Source organism: Aethalodelphis obliquidens, unplaced genomic scaffold, assembly GCF_003676395.1.
Source record: "Aethalodelphis obliquidens isolate GAN/ISIS:26980383/991018 unplaced genomic scaffold, ASM367639v1 scaffold5, whole genome shotgun sequence".
NCBI classification, from domain to species: domain Eukaryota; kingdom Metazoa; phylum Chordata; class Mammalia; order Artiodactyla; family Delphinidae; genus Aethalodelphis; species Aethalodelphis obliquidens.
Genome location: NW_020837949.1, coordinates 71,656,239 through 71,679,947, shown reverse-complemented (window position 1 = coordinate 71,679,947; position 23,709 = coordinate 71,656,239). Strand labels below are relative to the sequence as shown.

At 36.7% G+C, this 23,709-nt stretch overlaps 1 long non-coding RNA gene across 2 annotated transcripts in view; it reads right to left on the bottom strand.

Annotated features, from left to right (window-relative positions):
- Nucleotides 1-23,709, bottom strand: part of LOC113618452 (uncharacterized) — a 219,471-nt gene that overhangs the window by 42,932 nt on the left and 152,830 nt on the right. The window contains exon 3 of one of the 2 annotated variants that reach the window (XR_003432019.1): nucleotides 4-137. The exons of the other annotated variant lie outside the window; for it this stretch is intronic. This is a non-coding gene — a long non-coding RNA (uncharacterized LOC113618452). The remainder of the gene's footprint in view (nucleotides 1-3; nucleotides 138-23,709) is intronic. 2 annotated transcript variants of the gene reach the window in all.

The window sequence follows — 23,709 nt, the reverse complement described above, 5'->3', positions numbered from 1 at the left end:
TACCTGGATGCATGAAAAAGGCTACTTTGGAAGTGATGGCAGGAAAGGAATCAGGATTTTGACTCTGGCTCTCCATTTTAATTGGTCTTGGTGACATCAGTATCTGTCAGCCAACACCCACTCTTTGGTGATTATCTCTGTAGGATGCATAAGAAAGAATGTGGGTCAAAAGGACCATTTGTAGACTATGGTAAGAAGGAAATCAAACATGGTTATATAGTCCCTAAAGGTATCCAACAGTAAAGTTTTACACACAACAAGGGAATTAAAAGAAGCGCGGATTAGCTTCCTTCAATAAGGGTAGACTTGGAAGTAGTATGCCATCCTTCTAGATGACAGAGCAGTGGACATCTCATCCTGACATGGCCCAAATATGACAGACAACTTAGAGTTTGAGGGACTACTGGGGAATTATTATCAGAAAAAAAATCTTGGCATAACTGCAAATAGTGAGTTGTCTACTACTGCAAATAGTTGCAAATAGTTGTCTACTACTGCAGCCTGGAGTTTTAGATGCAATGTAAAAGTTCAAGAAAAAAGATGATTTTAGGTTCAATGATGTTTGTTTTGTAGGCAACAAACAGCAAATAAATAGTCATTTACCTCTTTACTATTGGGTAATTTGAAAAGAAGGGTATTTCCAAAGACAGGGGAAATGATCAGTAGACTTTTCATTCATACCATGGAAGTTTTTTGTTAGCACCTTCCAAATCTCATTTGGCAAAAGTCAAATATATTCTCAGCAGAATGCAAATGTGCAAAAATCCAAAAAGGATTTGCTTCCCATGGGCACATGGAAATTTCACAAGGCAAGTGTGAAATTTAAGTGGCAAATTTCAAAACTGTCAAAATTGCTTTCCTTTACTTTTACAGGTAACTAGAGTCATTAAAACCAATTATAAGCTAAGAATTATTTACCAAGAATCTCTCTGTCTCTCTCCCCTCCTTCTCTGTTCCCCCTCCCCAGGCTCTCTCACTGTCTCCTTCTCATTCTCTTTTTTATTCCAGACACTTTCCACTTACAGCCCTAGAGAAATAAATATTTCAGAGAGGAATTCCATGCTTTTTTTGGAGGAAAAATTCCCCAAGAGTTCAGTAACGCTCTATAGAAACAGTTAGTGCTGGGAGGCCTTCCCTGCTATATTTAAAACAATATTATCAGGCACGCCAATTAAAACCTTGTGGGACTGGGTGTGGTGGTGGAAGCAACTTCAGGTCACTACAGTATACAGAGAAAATGTTCAAAGCAAATCTCTAAATGAAAAAATTGAAATTAGGTCTCTTTTCCTCCCATTTTAATAGAAAGGATGGTTCATTCTTATATCCACTCTGCTGTTGATATAACCTTAAAATTTTGGCAACATGTCTCAGAAAAACTGACCACATTCCCGCCTTTTATTCCATGAAAGATGGGGAAATGCTGATTGCTGATCTGGATACGTTTCTGAGGAGATGGAGAGAAGGTTCGTGAACCTTAGCATTATTATAGTTCTCAAGGCAAGACTGTTCCAAGAACAAGTTTGGATAGAGGGAAAGCACAGTGATTTTCCATTTTAGAACACTATTCTCTAGGTTTCTGTATGACTGACCACCCAGAATAATAAAGTATTGTTATAGTATAAATGGTGGCATTCAAGTATTTATGAATCAGTGTAATTTAATAACAGGGCTAGTAAAGTAATTTGATATTAAAGAGAAAGAGAAAAACTATTATATTTCCATAATTATAAGCCACACTTGTTTTCACATTTCTACAATTAGTATTTTTTTAAATTAATTGATGTGTACTTTTGTAGTGAGTTTTTTTTGAAAAGGTGTTAGTAAATCAGTGATGCTTTTTCATGTTATCCTCGATTTGAAAAAGTACATTATTTGCTCTAAAAATGATATTGTTTAATTTTCTGTGGATTTTTATTACTCTGTCTCTCATATCTATAACCAAAAAGACCAAGTGAAAATCAAATGGTAGCTATTACATGATTATATTTGGAAGACTCTCAACTAAAACACACACACACACAATTATGAAGAAGTATGTCATCTTCTTCAAACATCAAAGAGAGCTACCACCCAACACTTCACATTATGAAAGTAGGCCTTGGGCCAGTATGTTAGTTCGTTTGGGCTGTTACAAAAGAATACCATAGACTGGATGGCTCATAAACAAGAAAAATTTATTTCTCACACTTCTGGAGGCTAGAAAGTCTGAGATCAAAGCACTGGCAGATTTGGTGTCTCGTGAGGGCCAGCTTCCTGGTTTACAGAAGGCTGCCTTCTCTCTGTAACCTCACGTGGTGAAAGAGGGTCAGAGAGTTCTCTGAGGCCTCTATTTTCAAGGGCACTAATCTCATTCATGAGGCCTCTGCCCTCATGATCTAATCACCTCCCAGAGACCCCACCGCCAAATACCATCACATTAGGTATCCGAATTTAACATATGAATCTTGGAGGCATGAGAACATTTGGTCTATAGCAGTCAGTGAGAAGTCATATTACTGTTTGGAACCACATATAGTCTAAGTCTAAGGAGTTAAATATCTTCAAACTATGCTGTGTTGTTCCATCCCAAATGTTTCCCTTCTACCCTGATATAAAGGTAGTTGTAGAGAATATTTAAGATAGTATAAGACAGTCACTTATATAGCCCACTAGACAGCTTCTCCACTGAAGCAACATTGAAATCAGAAAGGACAGGTGGGAAGGCGGGAGGGTATGGGATTCATATCTTACTTTTTATAGGACGAAGTTCATCATTATGTATGTGAATTTTCGGCCTTTATAATTTCCTCTCTGAGGGGCTCATATACACAAAGTAAGTCAGTAGTAAACAGCTGCTTAAAGCTGAGTTATCTTCCTATCTGGAATTCTCTCGCTACCCCGTGTAATCCCATGGAATAACACTGTTGGAATAACCAAGTCTATACTTAAGAGATACATCATTTTCTATTTGACCCAACCTTTGCCAGGTACAGTACCTAATTTGGACTAAGTGTAACAAAAATATATTTATATATTTTTTGATTAAAGTCTTAAGTTGGATTTTGATATGCATGGGAGAAAATGGACAAATAAAGCATACTCATTTCTGAAGAGTGTGAGATGATACACTGGACTCTTGAACAAAAGTTCTATGGGTAAGGGGTTGATTGGGGGGGTAGGAAGAAGACATTTGATCTCCCAAGCAGCCTTGGAAAATTATTCATAAAGTCACTCTTCACTGTAAAAAATCTAGTCAATATTTGTTGCTACTCAAAAAGAATTGCAGTTCCTGAAAGCACTGAACTCCTTCTTTTACTTCCTGAACGCTTCTTTTTTTTTTTATTTTTTGAGATCTATAACACTATCCTTATAAATTGGGTAAATCTCAAAAAGTTGGGCTGAAATCTTCTTAATAAAGGGGTGAATTTGGATCAGACTTTAAGTGTTTCAAGGAAGTGTGGAATAAACCACGCTTAAAGATCTTTAGAGTAGGGGAAAAAAGCCTATTGTTCAAACGACTACATGTGGAAAAGGAAAAACATCATAAACACAATTGCTTGAAATAGCTGAACTGCATCCTCAACCATCTTAAATGTAGATAGAAACCAAGAAGTATTGCAAGTAAATATCTTCACCAAGGATGCCAGCATTCTCCCTCTCACATGTGGGTTTTCGAATCAGTTGTGCATAGAAAATACTCAAGCTGAAAGATCTCACTTGGGAGTGGGGAAGAAAGTCGTTGGAAAGAATAGTTTGGGAGGACAGAAAAGATGCTTTCAGTTGGTCCTTCCTTTCAAAAATTCTGTATCTATTTCTTTAATTAAATTACGTACATATAACATCCACCCACATGCACACACAAATAGAAACCTCAAATAAAAGACTTCAGGAGAGTCTATTTGCCATAGACTCATTGTTATCTTTATATATCTTAGATGACCTTTCAATATCTACCTCCTCTCCCTATACTTTTAAGCACAGATTCAGATATAGTTCAGGTCTCTGAACGTTCCCATGGAGATGCAATTCCTCTGCCAGCTAAATCTGAGGCACTTGACAATGGAACACTCCTGACTAAATATTAGTACTCTCATTCTCCTCAATTTGACGACAGATATTTAGTGAGGTAATAACCAGCTCCCAAACATGTACTTAAGCTAGTTGTTTGACTTCCACAAAGATAAAATCTTGAAAATATAAACAGATCTTTAGAACCTGGCCCAGTCTCAAATGAGAAAAGTGTACCTGGCTCTTAATGTTTTTTCTAGCATCTGACAGAAGGGACACGTAAGTCCCGCCATGCCTAAATTATCTTGTCAGGATTTCACACAGACAGTGGAAACTTTTCAACATTGTACCTCATAAAATTGTAACCAGGCTGATAAATCTGTTTATTTTCCCCCAAGTGTGTCCTGGTTTTCATAACACAGACATTTTGTAAGTGTGCTAAGGAATGGCAGCACCCCCATCTGAATCACAGTCTTCATGTCTTCTCTGCCAAGAAACTTGTTTTGTGAATTTTCAACTTCTGTTTTTCCACCACTGAAAGCTAACCATGAGACCTGGTTTGAAGGCAGTTTTGGCAATTTTTTCAAGTGGACTTACTCTGATAGTTGAAAGTGACCTCAGGGAATGATTAATACCTTGTCGGGGTTGATGACATAAATCTGCTCCAGTGTGCCTGATGCAAGTTCTCTCAGAAGTAATGTTACAGCTATATTGCTGTGGAAACTTGGTGACACTGAGCAGACTACACCAGATATAAAATCTTCAAAAAGCATAACTACTTAACTTGGACTTGAATTTATGTTTACTTGACTTGTTACCAATAAAACGCAGTGAACTATTTTCCCTAGAAGTTGCATAACGTGTTGCAATACTATCAAGAAGAAAATCCTTTTCCTTAGAGTTGCAAACGTGCTAACAAAAAGAGAATGAGTGACTTTCTGATGATTTTCATTTCTTGGGTCGCTTAAGCAAGTTTTTCTCTTTGGAGGGAAGGGTGGTACAGTGAAGGTAAGGGGTGGTGGGGCAAAGCAGGTATCAAAAAATCTGTCCTTAAATGTGTGTCTACAAAGGACACTGAAACAAAATAATAGGTTCTGGTCAAAATGCTTGTGGGGGCAATCTTTAACACGGTTGAAAGAATGATTTTATGGGAGCCTCGTATACATAAATCAACTAATAAAAAGTCAATTCAGAGCTCCCACCTCACAGACTAAATAAATTATGAGTTAGGAAACATTTATGTTTATGCTGAAACTACTTGCTTATCGTAGTGGTTAAGAATGTGACCTCCAGAGCCAAGTCATGGGGTCAAAACCCTAAGTGACCACAGGCATGTTAACCTCCCTGTGCCTTACTTTCCTCAACTGTAAAGTGAAGATACCAATAGTACTTACTTTCATAGGGTTATAATGAAGATTAAATAACTTAGTTTTTTAAATAAAATGTGGAAGAGTAGCTAGCAAATGTTCAATAATAATTATTTTAGATTTATATGAGTGGTTTTATCAACATCAAATGTGAACTGAGTGTGAATATACTCATGTGGTGAGTGTTGAATTTACATAGCTGATTTCACACTTGACTGTTCAAAGACTAGTCTCACTATTCTGCCATGGTATATGTATACATGTGGTTAAACTTTCAGCCAATGAGGTGCAAGAGCCCTAATAGGGTGGGGATTAGAAATTTTGAGATGGAAGAGATTTTAGTTGTAATCCAATCTGATTTTCCAGGGTAGGAAGCCAAGGTCCACAGGAATTAAGTGTCTTTCCCAAGGAAACATAAATTATTGTCAGAGCTAAGCCTTGAATTCAGGTCTCTGACTTTGTGCACATGTAGAAAACTGAAATAGACAGTTCACAATTTTTTTGATAGTGTGTTTCAGTCATTGTTATGTAACGATAACTTAGATACTAATTAGTATGGGAATAATTATATAATTAAATCTTTTGATTCCTGTCAAAGACTCACCATTAAATATGACTGATATTTAATAATCGAAATGAAATGATTAACATTTTAAATACTTATTTAAAATAGAAAAAACCTGACATATTCATACTGTAAATACTGCTAGTATAAAGTGTAATATACAGTACAAGGCATAGACAGCATATAAAAATACAACTATGTATGCTGAAGAAGAGAAAAAAATACTTTCACTTTTCATCATGCTGATGACATGTTTTCTCTTTTAGTGCTTATAATGATCTCACAAGTAGTTGTTACTGAACTTATTTTATGAATAAGCAAACTGAGGATCAAGGTTATTTAGGTAGTTTTGCCCAGGATTAGACAATTAGTGAGTAGCCCAAATGAAGTCAAAGCCAGATCTCTGGCACCAAACCCCACACTATTTCCAACATACTGGATGAGTTTATTCCATATGTATCTACTCAGTCTTTGCTTTGCCTTCTGAAAATATAAAAGTGTCTTGGAGAAGATTTCCTTGCATAGCCCAAACCGTTTCTAAACAGTAAGTGAAGTTCAACTGGATGATTTCCTTTTTTGCTCAAATTTCTTTACACAAGCAAAGGCTTCAAAATCCTTGCTACTCAAGGATTGAGTAGTAGTAGTTTGAGGCCCCACAGGATGGGCATGACCCAGGAGCTTAGAAATACAGATTCTCAGCTCCCAGTCCAGACCTACTGAATTAGAATCTGCATTGTAACAAGCTCCCAGATGTTTACAGGCACACTGAACTTTAAAAGCACCAGTCTCAACCACTATACACTTTAAAAAATGCTGCTCAAATACCCATTATTGGTGTTCATAATGGTGGCTACAGAACTGGTGTTTTACAAACTAAAGAGCACTTATTTTTTAACTCAAAGGTTAAATCAGTATGTACCCCCTTTACAATTTCTTTCCTCCTCAGTTTACCGCAAGCTCTGCACAGCAATTAGAAAGTGTCAATTAAGGAAGTCAGAGGACTTAATATATCTTTGAAAACAATTAAAGGAATTATCAGATCACTGGGGCTTTTACAAGGATTCCAAAACATCTTCCAGGGAACTGAGGAGATAGGAATAATGGAGCACTGAAACACCATCAATCACCTTAACTGCTAACATTTACCAAAACTGAGAGGAAATTTCACACACATCATTGTCTTAATGTTTCAGACAGTGGGGAGAAATGTTAATATAACTGAATAATCCAGAAATTGAGGTATATGACAGACCTTAAAAGCAATGTATTTCAATTAGGAAAGTGTCTTTTTAAAATTGCTGCTTGAATCAAATGTTTTACAGGTCATATAGTTTGCTTTTCACAGTATTTCTATGAGCTAAACTTGTTTTTCTCATATTTCAATAGAAAAATGAAGACCAAAGAAGTTGAGAAAATTAATAATACTCTGAGTAGCTATTACAACATTTTAATCTGGCTGTCTGCAAGCTAATGCTTTTTTCTGTTTTAATGAATTTAGTTCAGAGGGGTTTTTTAATAAAGCATTTGATTACAACATTTTTTTACACTCAATATATTTGAAGCCTGCCACATTACCCGATAGAAATGATTTTAGCTATTATTCTGATCACTCAGTTTACAATCTGATAATGCATTTGAGTATTCCATACCCTGATGACTAAATATACTGCAGAAAGGTAGTGCTGAATTACAAGTATATGGATATACCATATTCTATGATAGGTACCCTTCCAAAATATTTTCTGTGATAAACTTGTCTTTCCTTCCTGTTTTAGGTGTTATCTATCTTTTACAATTAGTGACTTTCATTTATGCTTCTGTTGACCTTAAATAAGTAGACTGCCAGATATTGCTTCAGCAAAGACGGGTTTATTAGACATCAGAAGAGAATTGCAATTTGGGGTCTTGCAACACATGGTGAGTCACGTGCAAGTCCCCCTACAGCAAGGGAAGAAGAATGCTTTTATAGAGGGAAAAAGGAAGTTGGGAGGGCTATAGTAAACATAGAGTCCATGGCTTTTCATTGGCTGAGTCCTTGCCAGGAAAAAAGACAAGTCTCTTTTTCCTACTGGGCTCTGCTATCGTGGTACGGCATGAGAGTTCCCCTTTCTGGTCTCCCAAGTCTATTTAATTGAAGTTTCTGTTTAATAATTTTTAACACTTCTTTCCCTTTTATATTTTGCATGATTTCATCACAGAATTTATCTGATTTAAAAGAAAATGGAGATAGAGTGACAGTTCCTCAAATCACCCTGGTCGCTCCTATGTCTCTCTGTAATTCACGCAGACTAAATGTTATTGGAACCAAACTTAACACTGTTAACTATGGCTCAGCCATTTTCTGTTCAAACTGGGCATAAACTACCAATGCAGCTGGGAATCCCACAGGACTTTTGGAGGCAGATTATTTTTCTCTATTCTGTGGCTCTAAAGGTCTCATGCTGGTGCTGTGTGGAATTAATGGGGAAATGCATAAGAGAAGGCAAGCCTGTCATGCACTTTCCATAAAAATGTAGAACAACGAGTTACTACGTATGTTGTATTTCATTTGTGGCATAAAAATAAAATAATAGTGGTTGGTAACTACAATATATATGTTTATACTTATGTTGGTTGAGATTTCTATGAATAAATATTTTTAAATTCCTTGGTAAGATATAATTTGGGGAACAAGTGGGAAATAATAAAAACATACACTTTAAAAAATAACATTTCTTTTCCTCTGTCGTTAGCAACTTACTCACCATACGCCAAAGGGAAAAAGAATATTGTCCAAGCTTTCAGAGAGAAGTTCCTAAATAATTATGGCTGTGTTCTACCATACCATAGCAATTTTCAATAAATTTTTATGAGAAAATTTAAGAGATTATACAAATGCGTGATTTAATCTTCAAAACTGATTCCAAGTGTGATTTGAAAGAAATTTAAGAATGGCGAAATGAGTAAGATAACTTATAGGAAGATAAGCAGAATAATCAGAAAATGGAAGGAGAAGAGGGAGAATTAGGGTCATCAGGAGAAGCCCTCTTTGAATGACATTTACATAAACACTTGAGGGATGAGGAGTCTGCCACGCGGAACAGGGGTTGGGGTATTTGATGGAAGGATGAGAGAGTACAGAAAGAGAAAACAAGGGGCCTGGTCCTGAGTCTAGAGGATCTCTGACACTTAAAGTCTGGTTCAAGAGATAACTTGAAAAGTAGAAAAGTAATGAGAACACAGAGTGGTATGAGGAAAATATGGAGACCTGTTGACAAAGAAAATAAGATTGTAAAATCCCACTAAGAGATCATTTAAGGTAAGGTTGTGTCTCTTAGAATTTGAACATGGAGTAGTGGGGGATATGAATGCAGAATCCAGAGGAAGACGATGGACAAGTGTCAAGTAAGAAGGTAGACACTATAGGGGTAGACAACACTTTTGTGATTTATAAAAAGCGCATTTGGTGGGTGCGAGAATTGGGGAAAGTAGTACTGGTAGAAAACAGAACATTCACTGGAAGAGGGTATGGAATAAGAGGGTTTATGAGTTATTTTTATTTTGAGTTTACTTTTCCAACTTTATTCTTTTTCAGAACAAAATTGTTTTGATTATTTAGGGGTCCCTTGAGATTCCATAGGAATTTTAGGATAGGGTTTTCTATTTTTGCCAAAAATGTCATTGGGATTTTGATACAGATTGCACTGAATCCATAGATCGCTTTGGGTAATACTGTCATCTTAACAATATTAAGTCCTAGCACCGTTTGTTGAAAAGAGTGAGTTTATCTTTAGTAAGAATTTTAAACTATGTTTGAATGTTAATTCATTCATTCAATCAAACTCTCCTAATTTATCAAATATTTATTAAGTAACTACTAAGTGGCAGGCATTATTTTAAGTGATGGCAATTAGAACCAAGACAATTCAGCCAAGTTTGGTGACCTGTTAGGACGGTATTGAAATAACCAAGATTGTAGGTCAGATCACACTGGCAGCAGTGGAAGAGGTGAGAAGTGATTAGATTCTGAAACTCTTGAATATAAAGAAGACTTGCTGATAGATGAGAGGTGGAGTATGAAAGAATGAGGGGAACCAAGGTTGACCCCAAATCTTTTAGCCTGTTAAACTGGTAAGAAGGAGTTCCCTCAAGTAAGATGAGGATGCTCTCAGTGGACATGATTTTTGAGGAAAGATCATCAATATGGGGAAAAGATACCAGTTATATATGAGAAACACAGGAGATGGAGAATTGAAGGAAAGGTGCTATATATACATGGTGGGATAGTAAGAGAGTGAGCTTGCTCTAAAACATTGTGACTGTGTACCCATTTGAGGCTGTGGTTATGAATTGATAAGTGATACCGCCTTGCCCGTGTATGATCATTTCCATCACTGTCCAGCTATGCACATTCAGTAAAGCAGAATATGGATGTTTGGGCTCATCTAGGACCGGATTGTGAATAGTCAAGTGTAACAGAGGGAGAAAAAGGCAGTGAGCTGAGGAAATTTTCCAATGAGGGTCTGTAATGATGAGCTATAACAGGGAAGTGAGGAGAACCAAAATATCAACAACACATTCATTTGATAATCATTAATACATGTGAGCCTATTACCAAAGATTAGCTTTGACAAATGTGCACACAAATAAGCATATTTATAAAGTTTCTGGTAATATCTGTGTCTAAATTGGTAAGCCTAGATATTATTATGGAAGGCAACTGTAAAATCAAATATACTTGCAAAGTTCAAGCTCATTTTCATTTATTCTTAGTGATGAGTGGACTTAATAGGAACTTCCTACAGAAATAAATTGTCATCAAGTATAAATAGAACATAATTTTTGCATTTGTGAATGGTTCTTTGCTAATATTTAGTCCTTTCATTCTCACATGTAGACTTAATTTAGTGATTAATTGAAATGTGTGAGAAAAATAAATAAAGTATATCATAAAGGAAAAAAAATGTATGAGGACAGCATGTGTTGCCTTGGCAGCTCTGTAGGATTTACATGCTACTTCTAGACAGCTGTATCAAATGTGGATTTAATCAGAACTCCTTATCCTCTGCTTCCAAGAAAATGCTATAGGAAATTAGGCTTTCCTAGTTTCAGGGTTTGTTTGGCAGAAAGAATTAGGCTTTTTATTTTGTTGAAGAATTAGGCTTCAACATTTCATTGTATGAGGCCTTTCCCTAAGTCGGTTACCTAAGTGACACAGCTAAATCTAATGAGTTATAGTCATCAGACAGAGAGCAAACAGGTCTTATAACTTCCTCAAGACTAGATAGAAAGCATGATGGGTAAGTCTGGATAAAGACACATTTCCCATAATCGTTAAAACTTTACCAAAAGCAGATTATGAAGATCTAGATACTAGTTCACTTCTCTCCTAGGATAGTTAGTACTAATTCATTAAATCAAGGAAAAGATTACCATCATATAATTGGTAATTCTATGGAATAGATTAGGTTTGTGTCAAATTTCCCAACATCTTATCTGGTTCCAAGTCTGTAATGCCATGAGTTCTCCTCTGTTCATGCAAGAAATATCATGGAGTATAAGTATGATAAGAAACATACTTTCTTTAAATATTTTTGCTTAATATGGAGGTATTAGACTGGTTCTTTATTTTGGAAGCAGTCAACTAACACCATTCTTGGGCATCAAGCATATTTAAGGAAGGGGGATATTTGGGTTTAAATAATTAAATTCAGGTTGTGGACTTTCAATAATATCTGTGTGTGGAGATCAAGCCATTCTCCATACAGAAAGCAAGTATAAAATTGGATAAAATAGTAAAAGAAAAAGAATTATTTCAAGTATCTCAGGATATTTCAAAGTGACCAAAGACATACAACAAAATGAGATGTGTATGCTCTTGAAAAATTGCTACTACACTGGGGAAAACCAATAGCAATTCTCTGGCCTTTTGCCTGGGTATGCTTCCAATCTCACCCCACTCAAATACTCCAGCTCAAGTGTTAATATCTGAAGCTTTGTAAGTGATGAGTGATGGTTGATTCAGTTCAAGGTTGACAGCAAAAATCATCAGTTTTACTGGAAAAACTGGTGGACTCATTCAAGAGCAGGGATAAAAGGTTAGTAAACAAAACTGCGCTCCCCTAGTATGGGCAATGAACAACTAGAATTTGAAATAAAAACACAATTCCATTTACATTAGCACCAAAAATACTTATGTATGTATCTAAAAACTTATATACAGGATCTATATGAGAAAAGCTAGAAAACCTGATGGAATAAATCAAAGAAAATCTAAATAAATGGAGAAATATTCTATACAGTGAGTCCCCTACATATGAACGAGTTCCATTCCGAGAGCGCATTCCTAAGTCCAGTTTGTTCGTAAGTCCAACAAAGTTAGCCTATGTACCCAACTAACACGATCGGCTATATAGTACTATACTGTAATAGGTGTATAATAGTTTTCACACAAATAATACATAAAAAACAAACACAAAAAATAAAGAAAACATTTTAAATCTTAGAGTACAGAACCTTGAAAAGTATAGTAGTACCAGCTACATCACTGCTGCTTTTACATTTGCTTCCAGATATTCGGGGCTTGAAATAAAGGTACTGTACTACTGTACTCTATACAGTACTGTACAGTAAAGTACACAAAAGCACAACCACTTGTAGAGAATGCACACGTGTGACAATGCATGCCAGACACATGAAGTAACTTAGGTGATTCAACATGTGAACACATGTTCGCATCTTTGAGAGTTCACACCTTGATGGTTTGTACGTAGGGGACTTAATGTATTTATGAATAGGCTCACTGTTAAGATGCCAATTCTTCCCAGATTGATCTATAGATTCAATGCAATCCCAATCAAAATCCCAACCAGTTACTTTGTGGTTACCAACAAACTCATTTTAAAGTTTATATGGAAAGGCAACAGACCCAGAATAGCTAACACAATACTGCAGGACAAAGTCAGAGGACTGACACTACCCACTTCAAGAACTATTATATAAAAAACCCCAAACAGAGCTACCATGTGATTCTGCAATCCCACCCCTGGGCATATATCCAGAGAAAACCATATTCAAAAAGATACATGAGGGTTTCCCTGGTGGCACAGTGGTTGGGGGTCCGCCTGCCAATGCAGGGGACATGGGTTCATGCCCCGGTCCGGGAGGATCCCACATGCCACGGAGCGGCTGGGCCCGTGAGCCATGGCTGCCGAGCCTGCGCGTCCAGAGCCTGTGCTCCACAGTGGGAGAGGCCACAGCAGTGAGAGGCCCGTGTATTGCAAAAAAAAAAAAAAAAAAAGATACATGCACCCCCATGTTCACTGCAGCACTATTTACAACAGCCAAGACATGGAAGCAACATAAATGTCCACCCACAGAGGAATGGATAAAGAAGATGTGGCACATATATCCAATGGAATATTACTCAGCCATAAAAAGAATGAAATAATGCCATTTGCAGCAACATGGATGGACCTAGAGATTATCATCCTAAGTAAGCCAGACAAAGACAAATTTCATATAATACCGCTTATATGTGGAATCTAAAAAAATGATACAAATGAATTTATATACAAAACAGAAATAGACCCACAGACAGAAAACAAACTTATGGTTACCGAAGAGGAAAGTGGGGAGAGATAAATTAGGAGTTTGGGATTAACATAAACACACTACTGTATATAAAACAGATAACCAGCAAGGACCTATAATGTATAGCACAGGGAACTACGCTCAGTGTTTTGTAATAACCTTTAAGGGAAAAGAATCTAAAAAGATACATACATACATATACATATATACATAGTGTGTGTGTGTGTGTGTGTGTGTGTATGTAACTGAATCACTTTGCTGTACACCTGAAACTAACACAATATTGTAAATCAACTATATAGTTCAATAAAAAATCAATCAATCAATACTATTATAAAGCTACAGTAGACAAGGCAATGTCATATTTGGGAAAGACTAGACAAATAGATCAATGGGAAGGGTAGAAAGCAAAGAAATAGACACACACAAATATAGTCAGCTAATCTTTGACAAAGGAGCAAAGGCAATTCCAAGAAAAGATAGTCTTTTCAACAAATGGTGCTGGAACAGTTGGACAACCATATTAAAAAATCTAGAAACATACATCTTTTGAAAAAATTGACTCAAATGGATCTTAAACTGAAATATAAAATGCAAGCTATAAAAGTTCCGGAAGATAAGACACGACAAAAATCTAGGTGACCATGGGTTTGGGGATGAGTTTTAGATAGAACACAAAAAGCACTATCTATGGAAGAAACATTTTATAACTTGATTTTCTTAAAGTTAAAAACTTTTGCTCACTGTTAAGAGATGAGTCACAGACTGAGAGAAATCATTTGCAAAATATATGTTAGATACAGGACTTGAGTCCAAAATATAAAGAACTCTTAAAACCCAACGATATATATATAAACAACCAACCCAGTTAAAGGTGGGCAAAATATCAAAGACACTTCAGCAAAGAAGGCATATAAGTATATGAAAAGATGTTCCACAGCATATGTCACTAAAAACCTACAAACTTAAGTAACAATGAGATGCTACTACACATCTATCGGGATGGTAAAAATCCAGAACACTTACAATACCAAATGCTAGTGAGGATGCTGAGCAACAGGAACACTCATTCATTGCTGGTGGAAATACAAAATGGTACAACTACTTTGGAAGACACTTTGGCAGTTTCTTACAAAGCTAAACATAGTCTTTCCATATGATCCAACAATTGTGCTCTTACATATTTAGCCAGTTGAGTTGAAAATTTATGTCCACACAAACACCTGTACATGAATGTTTATAGCAATTTTATTCATAGTTACCCCAAACTGAAAGCAACGAAGATGTTCTACAATAGTTGAATGGATAAACAGACTGTAGTGCATGCATAAATAGAATATTACTTAGCAATAAAAAGAAATGAGCTATCAAGCAATGAAAAGATACATAGTAATTTCAAATGCATACTGCTGAGTGAAAGAAGCCAATCTAAAAATGCTACATACTGTATGATTTCAATTAAATGATATTTTGGAAAAGACTAAGTTATATAGACAGTTTTTACTGTCTTTTTAAAAAAAACATGACCAGTGTTACAGATTTTTTTAAATCAGTGGCAGTCAACAGTCCACAGGGAGGGAGGACAGGGATGAACAGGTAAAGCACAAGTGATTTTTAGAGTGGTTAAATTATCCTGTATAAAACTCTAATGGCAAATATACGTTATTATGAATTTGCAAACTCCACAGAACTTTACAATACAAAGAGAGATCTTAAAGTAAACTATGGACTTTAGCTAATAATAATATGTCAGTATTTGCTCTTAATTATAACCAATGGATGATACTAATGCAAGATGTTGATAATCAGGGAAACTGTGCGTGGGGATTGTTTTGAGGAATTGGGGTTGGGTGTATGGAATTCTTTGTACTATCTACTCAATTTTTCTGTAAATCCAAAACAGTACTTAAAAATGAAATCTATTTATTATTTATAAAAGCCCAATAACCATCAGAAAAATAAAACAGAATCCAGTAACTACCACATATAATTTATCATGCCAATTTGCAAGCAAAATTACCAGACATGTAAATAACAGTATAGTGTGACTCACACTTGGAGAAAAAATAAAAAGCCATCAATAGAAGTTGACTTTGAGTGGGCACAATATTGGATTTAGTAGACAAAAAACTTCAAAAAAGGAATTATAAGTATGTTCATAGAATTAAGAACATATATCCAAAGTATTAAAGGAACAATGAGTCAACAAATAGAGAATCTTCATTAAGAATTGGAAAGTATTAAAAACAGCCCAATGGAAAATTCAGAGCTGAAAAGTAAATAAATTAATGGAAAATTCATTCAATGGGCTCAATAGAAGATTGGAAATATCAGAAGGAAGAATCAGTGAATCTGAAAGTAGACTAACAGACATTATTCAATGCAATAGGATAGAAAAAGGTTTTAAAAATGAGTAATGCTGGGCTTCCCTGGTGGCGCAGTGGTTGAGAGTCCGCCTGCCAAAGCAGGGGACACGGGTTTGTGCCCCGGTCCGGGAAGATCCCACATGCCGCGGAGCGGCTGGGCCCGTGAGCCATGGCCGCTGAGCCTGTGCGTCCGGAGCCTGTGCTCCGCAACGGGAGAGGCCCGTGTACCGCAAAAAAAAAAAAAAAAAAAAAAAAAATGAGTAATGCTTCAGAGATCTGTGGGACAGTATCAGTCTTTCTAAAACATGTGTAATTGGTTTACAGGAAGAGAGGCTGAGAGAGAAAAGGGAATAAAAACTATGTGGAAAAAGGAATGACCCCCAAATTCCCAAATCTGGTGAAAAACATTAACTTGTTGCTGTTAATAATTTTTCTTTGTCTTTAACTTCTGTCAATTTGATTACTATGTGTCTCAGCGTGTTTCTCCTTGGGTTTATCCTGCCTGGGACTCTCTGCACTTCCTGGACATAGGTGGCTATTTCCTTTCCCATGTTAGGAAAGTTTACAACTATAATCTCTTCAAATATTTTCTCGGGTCCTTTGTTTCTCTCTTCTCCTTCTGTGACCCCTATAATGCAAATGCTGGTGGCGTTTAATGTTGTCCCAGAGGTCTCTTAGGCTGTCTTCATTTCTTTTCATTCGTTTTTCTGTATTCTGTTCTGTGGCAGTGAATTCCACCATTCTGTCTTCCAGGTCACTTATCCGTTCTTCTGCCTCAGTTATCCTGCTATTGATTCCTTCTAGTGTATTTTTCATTTCAGTTATTGTATTGTTCATCTCTTTGTTTGTTCTTTAATTCTTCTAGGCCTTTGTTAAACAGTTCTTGCATCTTCTCGATCTTTGCCTCCATCATTTTTCTGAGGTCCTGGATCATCTTCACTATCATTATTCTGAATTCTTTTTCTGGAAGGTTGCCTATCTCCACTTCATTTAGTTGTTTTTCTGGGGTCTTATCTTGTTCCTTCATCTGGTATATAGCCCTCTGCCTTTTCATCTTGTCTATCATTTCTGTGAGTATGGTTTTTGTCCCACAGGCTGCAGGACTGTAGTTCTTGCTTCTGCTGTCTGCCCTCTGGTGGATGAGGCTATCTAAGAGGCCTGTGCAAGCTTCCTGATGGGAGGGACTGGTGGTGGGTAGAGCTAGGTGTTGCTCTGGTGGGCAGAGTTCAGTGCAACTTTAATCGGCTTGTCTGCTGATGGGAGGGGCTGAGTTCCCTCCCTGTTGGTTGTTTGGCCTGAGGCAACCCAACACTGGATCCTACAGGCCCTTTGGTGGGGCTAATGGAGGACTCCAGGAGGGCTCACACCAAGGACTGCCTCCCACAACTTCTGCTGCCTGTGTCCTTGTCCCCACGGTGAGCCACAGATGCCCCCCGCCTCTGCAGGAGACCCTTCAACACTAGCAGGTAGGTCTGGTTCAGCCTCCTATGGGGTCACTTACCCCTGGATCCTGGTGCACACACTACTTTGTGTGTGCCCTCCAAGAGTGGAGTCTCTGTTTCCTCCAGACCTGTCGAAGTCCTGCAATCAAATACCGCTGGCATTCAAAGTCTGATTCTCTAGGAATTCCTCCTTCCATTGCCGGACCCCAGGTTGGGAAGCCTGATGTGGGGCTCAGGACCTTTACTCAAGTGGTGGACTTCTGTGGTGTAAGTGTTCTCCAGTTTGTGAGTCACCCACCCAGCGGTTATGGGATTTGATTTTATTGTGATTGTGCCCCTCCTACCGTCTCATTGTGGCTTCTCCTTTGTCTTTGGATGTGGGGTATCTTTTTTTGGTGAGTTCCAGTGTCTTCCTGTCAATGATTGTTCAGCAGTTAGTGGTGATTCCAGTGCTATTACGAGAAGGAGTGAGCACATGTCCTTCTACTCTGCCATCTTGAACCAATCTCTCTCTCCTGGAAATCTTAAACTTAGATAATCTTTTCATCATCTTTAGACCAGCACCGTGCCTCCTAAGTGAATGGCCTACTTCCTTGTGTCTTTCACACAGTTGAATACAAATCCAGTCACCAATTCTATTAGCATGACAGCATCAGCATTTCAACATTTATTTGTACGATCAAAGGCTCAAATTGGAAGAACTGCAGGTTCCATATGAAACTAATATCCCTGGAGCTGCTGGAAAGATCTGATCCAATTATAACAGAAGTCAAATTCCCAGGATTTTCACAGTAGCTAGATTGTCCTTCAAGTCAGGAGCCAAATACAACCCTCTTGCTTTGGCAACACCATCACTTGGACTGTCTGTCTTTTGCTTTGAGACAGCATGGACTATTGAACTGCCTGAAGATCTGGGGACTGCACGTGTGAAATAGTTTTAGTAGCACTTATGGGTATTGGGACTGCGGAAAAGATTCAGTATTTAAAACTGGAAAGCACTGTAGTTTAACCCCGAACAATTCATATTCCAGCTGCTTTCTGTAATGTTGAGTAAGTCATGCAAACAAAAAGATAGTCTATATATTCAGCATTATTATTCTGAATGCAATGGGGCAACGAAAAGTGATTACTCACCACAGACCAACTGATCTTTTGCATCGCTGGTGGGGGGAACGAGAGAATGCCTTTCTGGGGAACAAATTGTGTGTCATGAAAAATAATATATATTTGATAGATGTATTATTTTCATAAAACAAGAATTTCAAATTCTGTCAAAATAGGGTGAGAAAGAACTATATATTAAAACCACTGAGAAACATTCTTGAAAGATTCAGATACTGAGTTTAGACAGAGAAACAATGATTTCCACTTTCATTTCTTCCACTGCCTCTGCAAGAATCTTTACTTTGTAGAAATACAGCCTCTTCCCTTTAGGTTCTCCTCTGTGACCAAAGATAACTGAGACTTTTCTGACTTACGGTATAAATCATATGCCTTGCTTTGTCTACCTTAAAGTGCACTATATTACACCTATGAAATGTTTTCTTAGTTTAATTTGAGAGAAATAGGAAGAAGAAATCAGAGAATTAAGCTTACATTCACAGTCAGAGAACTTAAGAGTCACCTGGGTCCCAGAAGTCCCAGAAAGGGGTTGACTAGGATATGTAGGGAATCATTTTGTCCTTTGAAAAATATTCATTTTTCATAATTAGAAGCCATAGAGATAAACTAAAGGAAGCTAGCACCCTGAGAAATATAGGAGGCATCTTGGTATGTGTGTGTTATTTTTGTACCAAGTCCTCACTGGTCAAATCACACTGCTCAGAAAAAGTGAGATTTTTGAAGTTATAAGGTCCCAGAATGTAAACTTAGGTTATTATATTCCTGCCATGTTTAATTTTGACCAAGACATATTTTCCTTACTTCCTTTCTCCACTCATCTTCCGTTTTCTACCAATAGGATCCTAGTTTTTATATGACAACAGCCCTCTTCCCCAGCCAAAATTAAAGAAAGGAAGGAGAGATTAGGTGGAGGAGGTCAACATAGGAAAGGAGAAAATACAGGCACAGGAGATGGAGGTTCCCTTTGACAAATGTGGTCTAATTGTTGGCTTCCAGTGTAGCCTAAAGAGGCTGGGACATGAATCAAAAGGCTGGAAGACTTACTCCAGGATGCCACCAGCATTCTGGAATTTATAATTTTTAGGAATGCCTTCAGCTGGAAAATTCTATTATCTTATTATTCAATCTCTTTATATTACTCACTTTTTTCTCATCCTTCATTTTTTATTGAGGATCTGAAATACGGTTACTTTAAGCAAACATCTCTACTTTACATTAGTTTCAGGCCACTAACTTATTATTCCTTGGATTCAGAAATGATTACAGAAAAGGTTTTTATTTTTCCATGGACACAACATTCACTCATTCAGTTTCTCATTAATTCAGAAAGCATGCTTTGCTTACTATACATAAGGCAGTATAGGATACAAAGATGAATAAAATCCAGACTCAATCTTTAAGTAGCTCTGACCCTGGTGACAGAGTCAGGGGAAAAAAAAAAAGAAACAAATAAACAAACAAAAAAAACAAGCAAGCAAAACCATTGTGATAATCAGTGGTGTGCTAGTAAAGTTAACCGTCCTGCTCTTTAGGGGGCAGGGGGAAGAGGCAATCACCAGTCTGTGGAGTTTGCCGATTTCCATGGTGTAAATACTCCCACCATGATCAATTTCAAGATACCAGAGTGATATCACTGAATATAGAAATGGGAAGAGATGCATACAACTGGTTCTTACCAGCTGGTTCCAGCACACCCCTGAATCAGAGAAGAGGTGTTCCATAATACTACAGGTTCCAAATATAAGTAGAAGACAGATATCTGACTCTGTGATAGGTCAGGGAAAGACTGCAAAACATGGAATCCTGCAGTTGAGACTTAAAGGATAAGTAGGTATCAGTCAAGTGGACACACTAGAGAAAAGTGTTTTAGGCAGAGAGAATGGCATGTGCAAAGTAAGGAAGAGTTGACTTCTAGAAAAGAGGAAAGATTTTCTTAAAAGGGTATATATAGTAGGCTTTGAGGGCCCAGAGAAAAAATTGAGGATGTTATGTAGGGACTCATATAACTATAAAATCCAGGCATTTGAGAATGTAACAAATAGCTTGTGGGCTGTAAGAAACTAGGCAACTGACTCGATTTGGTCCATAGGCCCTAGTTTACTGACCTCTGTTCTAGAAGAAGGTAGAGACTACAGGCAAATTACTCTAAAGCCTCTTTTCTACAGAGTGGGTGTGTTTTTCCCATTCTCTTAAAATATAACAGAGCCAACAAGTCCGCTTAACAGATTTCTGGAAATAGCATTTTGTTTGGCTTGACCCAACACTCCCTGATCCAGCAGAACTAAGGAGTACTGGTGAGTAACATCAAGTGCATACAATTCCCCTCATTCATTTTATAACCGAAATACACATCACTGCACACTGGGTGATGTGATACTCTCACTAAGTTAGGGAGGAGAATGTAGTTCAAGAATTATTTAAATCAATATTTAAGTACACTGGTGTACTTAAACAATCACCTTTATGTAAAGTGGGGAATATAGGAAAACTCAGATTCTTTAATATGACTAGTTCAGTTTAAGAACAGTGAAGTGCTTGGTACAATGTGAAACAAAGACACCCATTGACGTTAATCTTTCCTGAACAAAATCTTGGAGGATAATATTTTCCTGGTTTTAGAATTTAAAAAAATATATAAAAGCTATACTCTCAAAGTACCTGACAGCAGCCTCTCCTTATAAGTAAACAGAGGCATATTGTGCCAGAAAGTAAGGAAGTATTCAGATCTAGCTGGGCACATGTCAAAAGGGCACAGGATTTAAGCCAAAAAGGTTCCTAATGGTCAAAAATGGAACAATTTGAGTAAAAAAAATATTATTGGATTATAACCACAGCATAAAACAAAAATTCCTAAGTTTATGAAAACTGAACAAATAAACAAATGAAAGAGAAGAGGCAGCTCTTCTTACAGAAGAATAGCAATGATAAACATACAAGAGATGAAGCAGATAAAATAATCACCATTGGAACACTATAATACAAGCAAAATCTACCAATGGATGGTAAAATTAGTGGGTAAAACTTGGGGAGAAAGAAAGTTTTTGCATAGTCTCAAAGTATCTCCACCTAGATATTATTAATTACAAAGACAAAACCTGGCAGACAACCTCTTAACCAAGTGATCAAGGTTAACATTACCAGAAGTAAGACATGTCAACATACTGTGCCCCTCATATGGTACACTTAGGTTACAACACTTCTGTGCTATTCTTGCCTCAATCTAATTATGAGAAAAAACATCAAACAAAACCAAACTGAGGGACATTCCACCCGACAAGTATTCTTCAAATATGCCAAGGGCATGCGAGACAAGGAAAGACTGATGAACTGACAGACTTAGGAAACATGGCAACTAAATGCAATGTGGTATTTTGGATTGTATCCCGGAACAAAAGAAGGATATTAGTAGAAAAAAAAAACCCAAACCAAAAACTGGTCTATACTATGGTCTATAGTTTTATTAGTGTATGTTACCAGTGTTAATTTCTTGGTTTTGTTAATTATATTACAGTTATTCAAGATATTAACATTACAGAATCTGGGTGAAGGGTATACTGAACTTTCTATACTATTTTTTAAACTTTTCTAAGGTCTAAAATAATTTCAAAATAAAAAGGTTAAAAAATGAGAGAGAGAGACGCTGAATTAACATTTTTTATTTATGAGACAGTTCCTTTTGCTGGGTCCTATTTGGGTTTTTCCCATTGATTTTCATTTCCAGGAAAGATCATGGCTTAATTATACAGGAGGGAATATTGGAACTGAAATTTCTACTCATTAAACCCATTCTTCAGCCTGCTTAAGGCAGAGATTAGAGCACCTAATGTGCACAAGTGTACTTCTAGGCCAGAGCTAATTTTATAAGATCCCAGGAATTATCCAATGGAGAAATGTAATTATCCTCATTTAATATTCAGTGATATTGAGTCATTAAAATGGAAGCCCCATGAAGACAGGAATTTTTGTCTTGTTTACTGCTATATCTTTAGCCTCTAACATATTTCATGGCATATGTTACAGAGTCAATAAATATTTTGAAATAAATAAGTGAATCAATGAGGCTTAAAGAGAGTAAGCAATTTATCTACATTGCTGGAAAATGGAAAGCAGGATTTTTACCCTAGAAATGTCTGATTTTGAGAATAAACGCTTACCCACTACACTAGACAACATAGGTCTTCAGATCTTAAAAGTCAGAATAATTGTAATACATTTTTGTGTTCACTGCTCATTTACTCCAATCAATCCATAAAAGACATGAGAATCAGGAAATCCAAGCAGTCTGTTAGTCTGACTGCCACGACACTTGTTTTTTACCCATTTGCTCAAGCAATTAAAAAGTGGAAATATCTAGAAAGAACCTAACAATTTCTCCACAAACCAGCACTGCATGTCAGGGTGATAACAAGAATATATTCTGAGAAATGGCATACAGAGCACTACCACAGTGGTATGGCTTCTACTTTAAACAGTAGTAGGACATTGCTGATGGTTTTGGCTAAATTTGATTCACCTTCTCTGGAGCAGTTTTGTGGAATTTTCTCCAAGCATTTGGCTGAGTTTATTTGAATTTGTCTCAAAGGTTAAACTTGAATAATATTTTCATTTCTTTACCACAGAACGTGACAATTAATTTAAATCACATCTCATATTTTAGCAATGTAGCACCTTTGGGACTAGACATTTTATTTCTGTGTTACTGTGGAAAAGCTTCTACTGCAAATTGAGGGCCTGGGTAATGCAGTGGAAAGAGCTCAAGACTGAAAGTCAGAAAAAAGAGTTCTACGGCTTGGTTCCACTGCTAACTAGCTGTGTGATCTCCAGCAAGTGATTCAAACATATGTGAAACTCAGTGTTTGCACCTCTAAAATGGAAACAAGAATTTCTTGGCCTTTTTACACAAGGTTATTTTAAAGATAAAATGATGATATATATTTGGATATGTATTACAAATTTTAAAGCACTATGCCCATTTTTTTAAAGTGAGAACTCAGAAAAATAGCATATTTGTAAAAGGAAGTAATTGCAAATCATTTTCTAAAGTATCTTCTATGTTTTTAACTTGTGAATGATTTGCTTGATATAGCTTTTCTTTTTTTCCAGTTGAACTATTTAATTTTTTTCTTTCTGCACTTATCATCAGTATAATTTTTGGAAAATTTATATAATCCTCTAGCCCATGAACTGTTTCTAAATGATTATTACTTAAGGATAGCAGGACAATGTCTCTAATTAGAACCTTTTTGCTTTTTTATTAAAGGACATAGCCTTTTAAGATTGTATGAAAG